Genomic DNA, 14,862 nt, shown 5'->3' on the forward strand with positions numbered 1-14,862 from the left:
GAGATGACAGAATCTTTAATTCTTCTTTTTGACCAGAATTCATACTCACTTAAAAAAAGTCCTCTGAGTTTACCAGAGGTTTCAAAGAGGTGTTATAGAGCAGCTCAGCTCTACACAAAGTCAGTAAAAAATGCTGGATTAACAGTCCCAGGAAATTAATTATTACTATGGTTTCAACATAAGTTTTCTCTTTTGTAACCAGCTTTTTTACATATTGTTTGCATCTGCTTCTTTGGCTCCGTATGTTAAAAACAAATGATCGGCTTGAGGACAAACCCTGCGAATAACCAGCTACCACGACGTGGTTTGGAGGGCCAGAGAGGCCAGAAATGTAGAAGTGAAAAACAATGACACCTTCTTGTTGTTTTCACATGGATAAGACGTCACCATATTAAAGACATCGGTGTTATCTGAACATGTTTTAGGCCTTCACACACACACACACACACACACACACGCTTAGGTAAAAGGAAGGTGATCGAGTAGTCTGTCCCACTATAAGGGTCATGGCAACACACCAGCATAACCCCCCCCCGACACACACACACACACACACACACACACACACTATGACAAGTTTGTGAAGCTACGGAGGAAAAAAAGGTCTCTAGTACATAAATACACACACGTGTCCTTGTCTGCAGCGCTGCTGGTGTAGCCTGGTAGCGGGCTGCTGGTTAATCACTGTGCTAATGTCACTAAGCTGATTGGTCAGTCGGGTCATTTTGATGCTTGTTAGGGAAACTGCAAGGCTGATGACTAACTGGTATGACTCTCTTCCTGTTTTTTCTCATCAAGCTATCCCTCTATCTGTCCATCCATCTATGGTCGCTGGGTTTACATGCAGTTTTTCTTAAATATTGAACATTTTTATTTAAAATTCTTGTCTTGCCAGCACACATGAAAGCTGCAGAGCTTTATGAGTTTTAGAAGTTTTCCTGACATCCCCCCTAACTGTGCTGTTTGCTCAAATTACTATAATTATACCTGTGGTGGCGCATATGGACACTGGCAGGAAAAGTTCTCCAAACACTGTATTGGACAAATCAAAACTTGAAAAATGCTGTAATGCTGTACCTCCTTCAGCCAACATGAAAATAAAATCAGATCTGGTTTTCTGAAGCGCTCCATTGGAAGATTTCTTTCAAAATGATGACATATCTCTCCTCCATTCGGCTGCCAACCTACAAGACTGCCAAGTGCAACTTAGATTCTCTCAATAATTCAAGTACATCATCCTCATCCTTTATCACTTTTACAACAACAAAGATAAGTAAGTTAATTTCCTCATTTGTTATATTGCGGTTAGCATCATCCAATGACTCCTTTCTTTTTTATTATCATACGTCTTTAGAGAAGCCTGCAGATGCAGCAAGATGTACTCTGGGTATTCCAACCATGCAGATCATATTATTATTAACGTCAGTATATGTTCATTCAGACTTTTCATATTGGCAGCAAGTTTATTATGTATTAATTGTTCATCGCTAAAACTGAGGAAGAAATGAATGGTCGCACAATCAGATTTGTTAAGAAGCCAACGGTTTAGCCAAATTAACTACACCACTTTATTTCGGCGTAAAATCAAAAAAAGTGAGCACACCTGAAATGTTGGTAAAAAAAATATATATATATTTAGAAAAAAAAAATTCAATATAAAGCTTCAACCAACAATCAGTTAGCTAACTTAGCATACAGCTAAGCTATATCTAGCTTGGCTCCGTCCAAAGGGGACAAACAGCTGTCTGCCAGCACTACAAAGGCCCCTAATTGAACCCGTTATATCTCATTTGCTTAATCTGTGTGTAAAACCGTCAGGAGACAAAAGCAAAAAGTTTCCTGTTTCTGGTCTTTATGTTATGATATGAAACTAACTGGATTCCTACTGAACTGACAACATATAGTAGAGGCATCAACATGCTCATCTACCTCACCACGAGGAAACAAATAAGCACCAGTGTGGACGTCTTGACTGATCAAGTTTCTTTTCTCTTTTCTGCAATTTCACCACTTTCCCAAGTCTTGGCAATGAGCTTGGTGGGTACATCCAAGTGAAATGATGGCCAAAGAAACAACAGAAAAACAAGATCCGAGTTGTAATGAAGTTCAATTATTCTTGTACAAAGGTGCACCATAACAACCTGTTGATGCCCTTTGCTGGGCTTTCACCCAGCATATCAGTATGTATATTTTTGAGCTCCACTCATTTCTTCTGGTTTTTTCTCTTGTATATTTTCTGTTCTTCAAATCTGCCAGGCCCATGCTACATGTCTTGCATCTATTTTGTGTTGCTTTCCTTTCTTCTCTTTATAGGATCCTTCATTCTCCCTCTCTTCTATTTTCTCATTTCCTTTGCGTTCTCTCTCTGTCCTGCTGAGTGATTGCTGACAGGACTACTGACATACACCATGTTGCTTTAGCACTTTCCCTCTCTAAGGGGCATTTGGCCTGCGAGGCTTTGAGGGACAGTGGGAGAGAAAAGACAGGGAGGGAGGTGGGGAATGAATGGACTCATTCTTTCCCCTCTTCTCTATTACTGCTTTCCGTCTCCCTTCATCCCTCTCTCTCTCTGGCCTTTCCATCGCATTGATCAGTAACACCGAGAGCAAAACAGAGAGGAGAAAAACACTTTGTGATATTTTGGCAGGTGAGGAGGAGGCATGCTGAAAGAGAGACAGAGAGTGAGAGAGAGAGGACAGAAGAGAAGCAGGCAGGGCAGGAAATGAGACAGAGAAAGAGACAGAGAGAGAGAGAAAGAGGCAGAAAGGAGGGGTAGCCTGTTTGAATTTTCCATTAAAAGACTCAACTGCAGCAGCCCAGGAGAGATAGAGATGGATGAAAAGACAGAGGAACAGAGAAAGAAGGAGACGATGGGTTAATCTCGCTTTATCGCTCTCTGACACACACTCGCATACATATACACATACATACAATCGATGAGCGCTGCTGGAATTGATAGTGTAATTCTGTCAAAGCCCAAACACCTGCGGTAACAGAGACAGCTTGTGTGGGTGTGTGTGCGTAAGATGATTCTTCCTGGAAGGACGTGTACAAGTGAGCATCCTGTAAGATAAAGTACCAGTCAAAAGTACCAAAAATTTGGACAAACCTTCTCATGAGTTTCTTCTTTATTTTTATCATTTTCTACGTTGGAGATTAATAATGAACTATGAAGGAACACAGATGGAATCATGTAGTAAACAATTTTTTACATTTCAGATTCTTTAAAGTAGCCAGCTTTGATGGCAGCTTTGCACACTCTTGGTATTCTTTCAATCAGCTTCATGAGGCCATTTTAAAGCCCTGAGTTCAGCATTTTGGGCATCGTCGCCATCTTGGTGTTCCCTCTGTGAAGACCCCCTCCTGATTGTTTTTCAGGGTGACTCGTCTTTGATTGGTTAGTCACAAGGTAGCCGTGCCTTTAATCGTACCCTGCTTCATGGTCTATTTTACTCCAAGTAGGACCATCATTTATGAAATGAGCATCATGCTTGAATGATTCAATACTTGATACTAGTGACTGAGATCATATTTTAAAGTGTTTACTGAGGTAATAAATCAATTGAGAAATGGGGTCATTCTCTCATAGACTTCCATACATCCGGACTTCTTTTTGGAGCCAGTGGAGTCGCCCCCTTTTGGCCATTAGAAAGAATGGAGGTTTTAGGCACCTTTAGCTTCACTTTTCACTCCCGAATGCTACGTCCAATTCTTTAATACGTTCTATAGTTCACATTAGCTTCACAGACTGACAGCTAGCTGCTTTGCGGCTCTTCATCTTGGTTCTCTAAGTCCAGAGTCGAAGTTTTTAAGGTGATACAACGATGATATGAGAAGCTTCAAAGTTTAATTGAGAGATTCTGCTGGTCATTTACTGGTGAAAACTGACAGTTGACATTAGGAGACCACCTAGATTAGTTTATTAACAGCAGTGATTCTCAATCATCAATCTTTCACTTTCATCAGCCTGCATTAAAATAATGCACCAGACAACTGTAGAAAGCTGCTGGTGACGGTGGCAACAAGTGGCACGTCACGAGTGTCGCGGGAATTCCCTGCTGTCATCAATGCTAATGCTGTTAGCAAATGTTGGCGATGGAGATGGGGGTGGAGCCTGACAGCAAGACAATTGTAACCAGAGGAAAGCAGCACCGTAAATCTCATGAGTAACAGAAGTCATGTGTGTACACAAAGTATGAAACAGCCAAAAGGGAAACGCTCTCCTTCTGTCTCTCGGCTGCTGGGAAAGCTTTCTGGCACCTTAATGGTTAACAAATAAATGACTGATATTTATATATTGTGTGCTTTTGGCCTGTGCGGCCCTTAATCATAAGCTGGCTCACCAAATTGGCACTCCTTGGAAGCCCTGATCCAGGGAAGGTTTTGTGACCTTGTTGGTCCTTTTTAACAACGTAAATACAGAGCTGTTTATGTAGGTTGTTGTACGGAATTTGAAGTATTATGAAGCGAGAATCAATTATTCCAACTAAAACCATTTTTTTATCTAAAAATGGTTAAACATCCACAACATCAATGGATCAAACGTTGACTGGGACAAGGACATCATGCCTCAGGATTATCATCGTCGCACACCTGGTATTCTATGGCTCCATCTATTACTCACTGTCTTATAATAGAAATAAGACCTTACCTTAATTGTTGTACCTCTTGTGCCTCAATGAGAATCCAAAATGACAGCAGGATATTGGTGTAAAAAGGCTCCCAAAGGACTTTGATGGAGAGATTGGTCAGCTATCCCTATCCTCAGATGATACAAAGTAAAATATAGAGAATCTGTAAGAGAGGCTTGAAGGTTAAAATGCACAGCAAGTCATTAGATGTCAGTGCTGCTGCATGTTATCATCTCTGACATCTCTCTTTCACCTCTGTCTCTTTCCGTGTCATTAATGAAGCAGAACATCCATAAAAACAAGGATGATACTCTTTCCGTATCATCACCCATACTTATTTCATTGCTCTTTATGTCTCCTATGTGCAGCAGGTTGTGCTACCCACATGAAGAAAACGCCTTAAATTAAACTGCGTCTAACTAAATATTGAATTGAGCTGAATTGGATTTTATCCCCACAAAGAACTCTGTGGCATGCTGCAATCCTTCATCCTCAAGGTCACTTGCGTTTTCATTACACTCCCCTCCTTCAAGAAAGAATGTTTCTGTTTGAAAGGGCGAGAAAAATAAGACAGAAAAATATGCAATGGGCTTGAGGGAACGCAGTTTTGAAGAGACAACATGTGTTCCACCTTTTATAAACCTTGACCTCAGCAAAACAGGAGGACATCACAAAGAAAAGTGAGGCAACGAAACATGAAGGAAGGTGGAAAAAAAAGAGGGAAGAGACAGAGATGTTGAGACGCAGAGGCTGCCAAGTGGGTAAGCAGTTTTCATCTCCTTCAAATCTTTTTGAAGATGTTTTTTTATGGTAATCAGGTCGTCCGTATGAACACAAGGAGAGTGTAGCAGGCTTTGTCTACTAAAGTACAGTGGGTACAGTCAAGATGAGACTGCAGGGGCAAGGAAAATGCAAGAGAGAGGTTTCTTGAGCCAATCTGTGGCTTTTTCACTTTAGTGCTTATAAAAGATTCAACGAACATCAGGATCTTTGTAAAGTCTCTCTCATCAACTGCAAACCTTTTTTGTTTACCGCGGACATTCACCAGGTTAACAAACCCTGACAGTCCATTTTTTTGGCAAACTAGTCAGCACAGATAGTAAAGTCCCCTCCACTATCTCTGCTAATGGAAGATTTTACCCAAACATAAAGGCAGCGTTTTATACAGAAGGTGCCAATGAGTCGGTTTAGGTAAGAAAAGCTCATTGGATTGCTGAACAGAACATCAGAGAGCCCCCCTTACCCAAACCTTTGAGACAGGAATTGTGTTTGGGGCCGCATCTAACAAAAGTTTCAAAAACCAAATATAAAACAATAATGCTCTCTTTATACGGCATTTTTAAAAGCCATTACCTTTCGACAAATTATTGATCAGATTTTTGTCATTAAATTGTTATGTCTGTCTCATGTCTGTCCTGCATTTTAAATTTCTAGGATTTTTGAGGTTACAGGTGTCGCCATATTTGTTGTGTGCAGTTACCATGGCTACAGGTGGTATCATTTGGTCAATGGAAAAAGCAGTTTACTTGTCATTCACTTCTCATAATAGATATTGTTAGGATGAAACTAACGCTGGTGTGCAAAGGTGAGAAAAACTTTCCTTTTAGGTTCTCTTTTGTGTCTCCTCACAATGACTTTCATCACATTTTGCTTGAGCAAGTGCAACACAATGGAGTGTATCCCAGAGGCAGGATAACATAATCATATTAACATGTTAGCCTTGCAGTGGATGCACATTTTTGAGAAGGTCAGTCTCTCTAGGAAAGTGCCAGATCTTTTCCACAGAGCCAAAATAGAATCAGAAGTAACCTTCTCCATCTCCTTGCTGTATTTGCTCAATCTGCAGAAAAAATGTAGGTCATTAAGGAAGTTATCAGGTTATCAAGAAGGGCCCGTGCCTCTGTTCTCACCTCTTCTGATAACACAGGACTCCAGAGCAATAAAGCAAAGACCAGGCCTCTGCTGGCCACTACTTGTAGAGCATCTGTCAGTCAAATGGTACTTATCAGGCAGGACCAAATTATCACACCACCACATGAGTTTCTTCCCCCAGTGCCATGATCCTGTTGAACTGACCAGACCTCTGTACACACAGAGACTTAATTACTACATATGACTTTCTCATGCATCACTCCTGTCTGCTATCCAGGCTTTATATTTCCTTATTTCTACCATGCTGATGTGTACCACGCAATTTCAATTAAGTGTGTGTACATTTTCACATGTAAATATTGCATGTAATATAAACCAACGATGAGGGTTAGAAGACAATTAGTTCTTTCCAACCTCACATCAGAGTATTAACCTCTGTAACACACCTCACTGCCTACAGAAAAACTCACATTTAACTTAGCCTACATTCTTCCAATGAATGTGCATAACTACACTGATTTTGAATGAGGATGTGAGTGCTGTTGAATTGCTTGCAATGCACAGCAGCACTGTGCCCAAATGCATGGAACCAAGACACTTTCTTGATTAAGGTCAGGATACTGTGAGACGTCTGTCTATTCCAAACCGTGAGTCTGCACAGGTATTTTTATTCTGTTTAGTGTTCCAGTATAATCCATACGTGCATTCATGCACCTGTCTTGTGTTTTCTCAGTATGCACACATAATGTATGCGGTCGGCGAGGCCCCAATATTCTGCTCTTTTGAAATTCATACTGGTATTTAGAGGTCCTATCAGAGTAGTTTTACATAGGTTAATATTCAAAAAACACATTATTTTTCTCAGCCGGGCTTCTGCTAGCCCGAGCATCACAACGTTTTGTGGTGCCTCCGCCTCCCGTGTGTCCCCTGGCTGCACCCAATGTGCTGTGATGGGTCTGCATTGAAAGTAATGAATTTGCACGTGCAAAAGATGCAACATCTCAATGGACCCTAACAAGGCGGATGCATTTTGGTCATCAGCATCCCCCTCCTCCCCCTTCATATTGGCTAGTGCACGTATGTGTATCTGTGCATATGTTTGAGTCTAAGGGCCTCACACAGTGTGACCTTTCCTCATTAATCTCCTCTTGAGAAGAAATGAGCTCCATCCATCAAGTTGCTATCCCAGAGGGAGACCCCACCACAGAATTGGCTAAAAGGCCCTCATCGACTTCCTCTTTACACACTTGCCAAAAATCCTTGTCTTACCCCTCTTCACCATACCTGGCAACAAGACCCTTTTCCTTGTCATCTACCCATACTCTACCCCTCTTTTCTTCTGCAAGAACAAAATCTTTTGCCAATTTTTTATACTAAAGGACACAGACAGCTGCCCCATCCAAACACTGAACACAACATGCATAAAGTTCCAGCCCCACATCAGACCTGACAAGAACAGAATATGTTTTACTCTCCTGCCAAAAGAGCCTGTTTAGTTAACCCTCTTTATACCACAATTGTGTAATAGAGACTTTGGCAGTGCACAGGTCCATATCTAGTAGTTTTGTGCATCACACTGCTTTTGATTTGCATGTTGTCTTTTTATTCTGTGTGTGCTACATCCTGTACCTCAGAGTTGGGGTGTGTACATTTCAGTATTTGCAGCCACACTAGTGTCATGGCTTTAGGGGTGGAAATACCTGCCAGTCACTTCACCACTTGGGTCCAAGTTGAAGTATCTCAACCACCATTGGATGGATTGCCATTAAAATGTTGCAGACATTCAGGGTCCCCTGAGTATGAACCCTAATAGTTTCAGTGATGCCTTGACTCTTCATCCGAGTCACTAGCAGGTCAACACTTTTTATTTGTTTTGTGAAATAGTACTACATCTATAAGATCTATAAGAAATCTGTGAAAGATTTAGGCCCTAATTAACTGATGAAAGTATTCCTTGCCCTGATATCTTGGCTATGCTGATGGAAATCATGCCTTATTCCTCTAAATGAATCTTAATAGACTTAAGAATATTTGAAGCATTTAAACAGACACGAACTGTTGTGTTTTTTTTTCATCTGTGTGTGTATCCGTCTCACTGTTTCTCCTCAGACCTTGCCTTTCTCCCACTACCTCATGCCTTTACAGAGAAGAGCAGAAAGAGAAGAAAGAAAGATAAATAGGAGGTAAAACAGAGGCAGCTGTGGTGACGATTGGCTGTGCTCACCACCAAAACCATGGCAACCCATCAGTGTTACCTTGAACCAGACTAAAATTTGAAGACGCACTTTAAACATTCAACAACGTGTGATACGGTACATGAAGTAATGGGTAACACAGGAAAAGTAAAAGTGATGCTTTAGGGCCTTATGGGAACGTTTGTGAACGTTCAGATTGGTAGTGATGCTTTGACTCATGTTTCTGGTTTTGACAGCTGCTGCAGTTTTTAGTAGACATCTGCGGCAGTTGCTAGGAGCCGTAAATGTTTGTCATGTTCGTTGAAGAAGTGCTATTTCTGTTAGTTGACTAGCATTTGTCTTTACAACCCCACTCTAGATCTCAGCAGCAAAGCTCTGAGTGGCTTTCCAAAAGGAAATCAGCACAACACCAGATCCATTCAAGACAATGAGAGAAGTGTGAGATGTGGACAGAAATTCAGGCTTCCATTACGCATGACAACCAACAAACCACACCAAACCACCTTATTAAACCATTGTAATAGCAAAGATGTGTTGCCACAGATTAAGTTGTCTAGCTGTGGCTGTCCAATAGCATCTCTTATTCTCTCATTCTCAATCTGTACTTGAGCTAGATCGATAAATTGGCTGGGCTAATTTATTGTACGTTGGCCCATATTGGCTCATTGCAGATAATATAAATAAAGGTTTATATGTCCGAGACTCAGTGCAGCCATTGCATTGTTTGTCACACAGAGGGAGACAAGTGTATTTTTCTACTGTAAAATATCCCATTCAATACAAATCTTGGTCACAATTCCTAATCCAAAAATGTGTGTTTATGTTATATGTTTATTAAAACATATCATATATTACATAGATACTTACATATATTTACAGAATAAAGAATCTCCACTAGAAGATCAAATGATAATACAAATCTAATACAGTGCATTAAATGAGATTAATCTTAATGAGAGGTGAATGGCTCATATCTCGACAATGTGATGTTTGGCATGTTAAAACTAGGATTCAATTCCTAAAATGAGTTCTATTTTATAGATTAGCTGCCGTTTGAATGTGTTGATTGTGCACAATCTGAGGACAAACAGAAGAAAAGCACTGCTTCAGATACATCAGATACAGTTAGCCCATAATCACCAATATCAGTACCCCCCCCCCACCTCAGACACCACATAGAGGCCGAAGCAGACACACAAACAGGTTAACAGATTGGTATAATTAGCCGCACTGATCAATAAGACTCCAAATGAAACACACTTATCAGTGTAACCCCCTCCCCCCCAGCCTGTGTCCCAGCTTTGGTTCTGGCTGACAACATTGTAGTAGAAAGTCTTTAGTGTGTGTTTGCCCAAAGGAGACATGAGGAGAATGGAACACTATTAGCTGGGGTCACAGGGAGCACTTAACACTGACAGAGATAGAGAGAAGGAACAAGAGGAGAGGTGCAGAGTGTGTGTTTGTATTGGTGGTGGGGGGTGAGTTTAATGTATTTGTCAAGGCCAAAGTTTATTCCATCATTAATACTGCTGTGATGATACCTCAGCCTGCTGGGAGGAGGGTGTTAAGATCCTGTCCTCAAGGGCCAGCACCTCCAGGCGTTTGATCCTCTGCGGTAATTAATGAAACACACCCGCAGCTGCTTCTCACTGCTGCCGACTTCTTATGCCTTCAAATGGAACAAGATTTTTTGACATGTTGAAACTGAGCACTGAATATGCTCAGCACTGAAGCGGTTTAAGCTGCGCTGGCATGTGAGCATCAACAAAAATCTATGATTCAAAAGTGGAAAGGCTTGAGTGTATGTAGAAAGTCTCAGTCATTAGAGCAGAATGAAATGCAATCTACAATAATTATATCTTGTTGTGGATACCTTTATTTTTGCATGCTATTTTCTACAGACTGTGAAAAACGTGCCACAGTTTAACTCGACACAGGTGTTGTCCTTTGTGTGTTAAAGGCAGACCTTTGCATTCACAATATTGCCCTCCATCATACCTGCAGCTTACATCAGCACATACATGTACTCTGTGTCCCGGTACAGTGAAGCGGTGCTCAAAAGAAAACAGATGACTCTGCAGGCAGCGAACATGTCAAAGTCCCAAGAACCCTGTACGTGTTGGGATGTGTTTTCAATCCATCAAACCTCATGTTCCCTCCTACAACACACAGGTACAACAGAGATTTTGAGATTCTATTTGTGTGCAGAGAAAGAGAGGGAGCAAAATGAACCGTTGAACAGGAGACATCAAGGGACGTGTGGCATGTCATTTCTTGCTCTTGAGCTTTAATACAACAGAGTAAGCGTTCTCTGACTCGTTTCTGTCATTGGCCTCAAAATAGACGCGATTTAGGTCATGTGTGTGCGTTGTTGTTGTTGTCATTGTTGAGGGTGTTTGTTTGCCTGTACTTGCTTGCATGTGTGTTAGCCCTGTGATGGTGACGTGTCCAAGGTGCACCATAACACTCACCCAAAGCATGCTGGGATAGACTGCAGCTCCCCCTGTTCGGATCCACAGTTCATGGTGGCACAGACATGATTTAATTCTTGGGATCAACATACAGGCTTCTCGTCTAAATGGTAAGTGGTCTGTATTGGTATAGCGCCTTTCTAGTTATTTCAACTACATCACAGCTTCATTCACCCATTCACACAGGAGGAAGTTGGAGGAGACTGTTCTTTCACACACATTCACACACTGAAGCGGAGCAAGTTGGGGTTCAGTGTCTTGCCCGAGGACACTTCGACATGCACACAAGTATCTTGGGCCAGCTGAGCCGGCTAACTTCTGTATTGTTCTCTGCCTATTTGAATGGAGATAAAGGGATTTAATGTTGGGGCTCCTCTAGACTTTCCAAACATCATTGGGGCGAATTGATCAAATTATGATGTTGAAACAAGCCATTTCATGAGGGATGCGATGCTCAAAAAACATATCCACTGTTTTACAGACACCTCTTATCATTTAAGTCTATGGAAAGAAGTGTTATTGGCTTTATGTGACCATTGTTGTAATTACAGTTTGGCCACTATGTCAGATAGCATCAGACAACAGCATCAATTTCCCCCTTGCTAACATGAGCATAAGTGTCATCATGTATTACACATTTTCCTTCTGAAGCTGCCACCTCTATTAATTGTCACTATGCATTTAACAGCCAGAAAGACTCAGTAACAGTGTGAACTCTCTTACCTTAAAACAGGGAAAAAAATCCTACATACTAAAATCCAGGGTTCTTTCAAGACTTCAAGATTTCAAAGCGTTTATTATCATGTGTACAGTGCAGAAACGGGTTTCCCGGTACAATGAAAATCTTACTTTGCCATCCACACTGAATGCCAAAGAGTTTAAAAGAGTAAAAAAAGGAGAGGATAAATATAAACTACTATTGCCACATAAATATATTTACAAAATGTGCAATTTTATTAACATAAAGCAAAGTGAATGGGCAGATTAGAGGTAGTTGGGTGTTGTTGACTCCTATCGGCTGTTAAGGAGCCTGATGGCGGAGAGAAAGAAGGAGTTTCTGAGTCTGGACGTCCTGCACTTCAGACTCCTGTACCTCCGGCCTGAGGGGAGGAGAGTGAACAGTTTGTGTTGGGGGTGGGTGGGCTCCTTGATGATGGAGGCAGCCCTCCGGTGGACTCTGCATCTGTAGATGCTCTGCAGAGAGGGCAGGGGAGTCCTGGTGATCTTGGGTCCATGATGGTGGTGCTGCCGTACCACACAGTGATGCAGCCGGTTAAGATGGACTCAACAACGCAGCTTTAGAAGTTGGTGAGGATTTTTGACGACATGCCAAACCTCCTCAGCCTCCTCAGGAAGTACAGCCGCTGCTGGGCCTTCTTCACCAGCTGTGTGGTGTTCAGTGTCCAGGTGAGGTCCTCGTTGATGTGGGCCCCCAGATATTTGAAGGTGCTCACCCTCTCCACTTCCTGACCTTGGACGAGCAGTGGCTGATGAGGGCTCCTCTCCTTCCTCATGTCCACTATCATCTCCTTAGTTTTGTCCGTGTTGAGGGTGAGGTTGTTGTCCTCACACCATGTCACCAGATTGTCCACCTCCCTCCTGTAGGCTGCTTGGTCCCCACCGGTGATGCATCCTATCACAGCGGTGTCGTCCGCAAACTTCAGGATGGTGTTGTTGTTCTTACCTGATCACTAAATGCTAATTGTTAATTATGTACTCACTCACTTATATTTCCCTCTTGGGATATTGAACATTTCCATGTATTACTTTTCACACCATTCTAGGTGTGCTTTCTACTTCCTGTGTGCATGTGCATCTCACAGTGACATCACTCAGATCCTGTCTATATGATACCACGCTGATAAGGAGCCCAGGAATATAACAGATGTGCTTTCTCATCATTGTGCTCTTTGCATAGTAATACAAAAAATAGTGACAGCAGGAGCTGGAAAAAAAAAACAAACAAAGTTTGGGGAAAAAAACAGTGGGAGAGAAGCACAGACTGCTACCCAGGTATAGATGGGGAGAGGGATAAATAAGAAAAAGCAGTTAAAGCAGAGAAGAGACAGGAAAGCAGGGATGATAAGAGCGTGGGGGAGAAAGTAGAGAGAATGGAGGGGCAGGAATGAGGAGGAGAGGTGGTGGTACCAGGGTAGGGGTGGGGAGGGAGAGAGCTGCAGAGGCCAGAAAAACAAGCAGAGAATAAACAGATCGAAGGAGAGAGGAGAGAAAAACAGGCTGGGAGGGAGAGAGAGGCACGGAGGGCTGGAGGCAAACTCAGCATGAGCCGGAGAGAGGAGACAGTGATGGACAGAGGGAGGAAGTAAATGGGGAGGAATAAGGAGAGAGTACGATGGGTAGTAAGAGAAAAAGAAAAGAAAGACTAAGATGGACACATGAGAGGAAAACAGAGGCAGGACTGAAAAGCAAGTGAGAGTCTATAAATCAAATGTGTGTGGTAAAAAGACAAGGAGACAGACATCAAGCATAAAGAAAATGTCACATGGACCCGAGACAGACGAAATCATTGCGAAAGACAGTGTGGGTGAGACAGGAGGAGAGACAGATGACAAAGGTGAGGAGAGGAGGGAAACACAATGATGGAGAAAAGGGAGAAAAAATAAAGTAAGCAGGAGAGATGGTTGAATTCAGAGCTCTCCTGTCTTTATTACTTTTCTATAGAGCTGTTTGGAAGGAACAAAGGGAGAGCGTGTCTTCAATGTGTGTGGGTCCTGGGTGCCCAAGGCTACCAGGAACCTGCCTTTCTCTGTGTGTGTGTGTGTGTGTGTGTGTGTGTGTGTACTCTCTGCACACACAAAAGACACACAGTCACAGGAACACGGTGCTCACTGCTTGCCGATGGGTTCTTTTCATTGGAGCCCAAAGCTCAACCTTCAGCTAACGTAAGAGAAGCACAAGGCCAGCTGGAATGAATATGAGACACACACACACTCACAGCCACACACAGACGCACACGCATAAATGACCACGTCTCTGCGCCTCCTCTCTATTCCTCCCTCCCTCTATCTGTCCTCCTCCATACTTTTTTTTTTCCCTCATGTTTTGTCATTCTTCTGCAGTAGATGAGAAGGTCACTAGAGGTAGATCTATCTATCTATCTATCTATCTATCTGTCTGTCTGTCTGTCTGTCTGTCTGTCTGTCTATCTATCTGTCTGTCTGTCTGTCTATCTATCTATCTATCTGCTCCCCACCGCTTCACTCCATGGTTTTTTCAAAGCCCTATCAATTTTTGATGAAAATTAGATGAAATTTTGTACAAATATCTGGATCAATATAGCTCATCCCAAAAACTGATGCTACAGTTTTTGTCATACAGCACATGTATCAGCTAATCCATAAAACCCCTACAATAATGAAGAGCAACTATACAGTTCAAAATTATTCAAGCCCCATTGCAAAATAGGTGTATTGGCAAAATTTTAAACCTCCAGCTGTGCTCAAACAAGAACAATTTAAATAATACCTCCACACAACTAATATGAAGATGAGACTATCTTATCTCAAGGATTCAAGGATTCAAGGAACTTTCTTTGTCATACCAACACACATTTACACATGGGGAGGTACGAAATTGCGTTCTCAGGTCCCGGTTTTAAGTCACGATAAATATATAGAATGAAATATAGAAATATAGAAAATAGAGGTCCTAATATAAAAAAGAGGCACTGAA

The sequence above is a fragment of the Pempheris klunzingeri genome, chromosome 5 (genome assembly GCF_042242105.1).
Source record: "Pempheris klunzingeri isolate RE-2024b chromosome 5, fPemKlu1.hap1, whole genome shotgun sequence".
Classification (NCBI taxonomy): Eukaryota; Metazoa; Chordata; class Actinopteri; order Acropomatiformes; family Pempheridae; genus Pempheris; species Pempheris klunzingeri.